We start from the raw sequence: 1,840 nt of genomic DNA, 5'->3' as shown, positions 1-1,840 counted from the left end.
TTTGTTTTCCAGTACATGTTATCACTTGCTGTGTTTACATTATGTCAAAAATTATAAAGAAGCAGAATCAAAAAAGTATTAATCCTGTGTAATTAATACTTTAAATGCATGTTATTGTTTGAATGGTTTGAGCAACATTGAGCAACTGAAGTGCAAACAAAGGACACTGAGTATGAAGCTCTGAGCAGCACAAGCTGTGGGTCTGGGCCAGAGCCTGTTTATATCCTTCCTGAGAAAAAGGGGTTGTGCTTTTTGACAACAAATACTTTTCTTTTTGGACAACACCAGTTCATTGCACTGAGTTGGGATGTGCTGGTTTTGATTGAAGCTTTGCTTGGAAGGTTTATCCTCTTTCACTTTGTCAGAAGTTGATTAAGGGCAACCACTTCAGATGATCAATAAATCAGTAGCCTAACTGGTAGGTGTTGAGCATAAGTTTCTTTCTTGCTCTTCCTCAACAGGACATCTGGAAGCTCTTACTCATTGTATAAGTAATTAGAGAGTAACTGGGCTACAGAGACTGATGCCCTAACCTGCTGGGGTGTGATTAGGACATGCCACTTGCACACCATGGCCAGCTTCTGCCTCTTCAAGGACATTCAGACTCCCAGATAGGCATCTAGACACCAGACCAAAACAGACATGATTTCACAGCTCAACTTAATAATCCTGCCAGACCAGACTTCCACCTGCTCCCCCTCCTTCCAATATACACTCAGAAATAACTCCAAAAGGCCTGCAATTCCAGAGCTCCCTAGGAGAGAGAAGTGTTCCATCATGGGTGCTTGGCTGTCAGGTGTCTGTCTGGTCAATTCTGTCTAAGATACAGAAGGCTACTAAAAACCATGTCTCGAAAAGGTCAGATACAGGCAGCTCAGAGCACCTTGAGCTGAACCCAGGGCACTTGCAGCAAAGACTACTTCCAGCTTATCCAGCTGTGGATATGAGCCAGAAGAGGCTGGGCAGGAAAGAAAATTATTTTACCTTCCATGAAGAAAAACAAGGTAATTTTTAATCCTCAAGCTGGTTCTGACTTTTACTGGGTAATCACCTCCAGCATAGCGCCTTGCCAATGTGCAGCTCAAGATGGAAAGCTATTGTGCAAAGCTTCTAAACTCTGCCACAAGGTGTGCTGTGTGTGGCTGCACTGCTGTCAAGCACATCTGAGTCAGCTTTGGCATCCTTTCATCTTCATTCCCCATCTGGGGTTGCTAATATATTGCAAAGTGGCCAAAAATGGTATTTGCTCTTAGTCCTGTGTCTATTTCTGGCTATAGAAATAGGCTCATCTCCACCACTTGACATGCAAGACCTTAGAATCCTATAGGTGTTTTTGATGTATTCCTCTCTGGGTAAGGTGTGTGAAGCTCCATTTGTGATATTCCTGTGCACTTTGACTCCTGAACTTCAAGACAGTTAGTAAAACTCCTGTGAGCACAGCGCAGGTAGTAGGGTTTCCCTGTTGCACAACTGCAGTGTTCAGCAACTCAGTGTCTTCGTAAATCTGATTCAGTGAGTTTCCTTCCAGGTTGCACAACTCATGGAAATGTATACATTAAATGATATTTTCACCTCAGCCCTTTAGGGAGATGGTGCAATATGCTAATGAGCGAGGGTAGGTTCCCCATCCTGGGGAACGCTCGTGTGAAATGTCTCCCCTCCAGAAGCTCTGGACCGCGACCCAAGTTTGCGGTGTGACCGCGTTCAGGCGGGGCTGTGCCGTGGCCCCATCCCGCAGCCCGGAGGCGCGGGGCGGGCTGCCCTGGCCCGGGATCGCCGCCCCTTCTCGCTCCGCGGGGGCGCTCAGCGCCGCGGGGAGGAGCGGGCACCGGCACCGTAT

The sequence above is a fragment of the Motacilla alba genome, chromosome 1A, assembly GCF_015832195.1.
Source record: "Motacilla alba alba isolate MOTALB_02 chromosome 1A, Motacilla_alba_V1.0_pri, whole genome shotgun sequence".
Taxonomy (NCBI): Eukaryota; Metazoa; Chordata; class Aves; order Passeriformes; family Motacillidae; genus Motacilla; species Motacilla alba.
The sequence above is the reverse complement of the archived record's forward strand: the minus strand, read 5'-3'. Positions refer to the sequence as shown.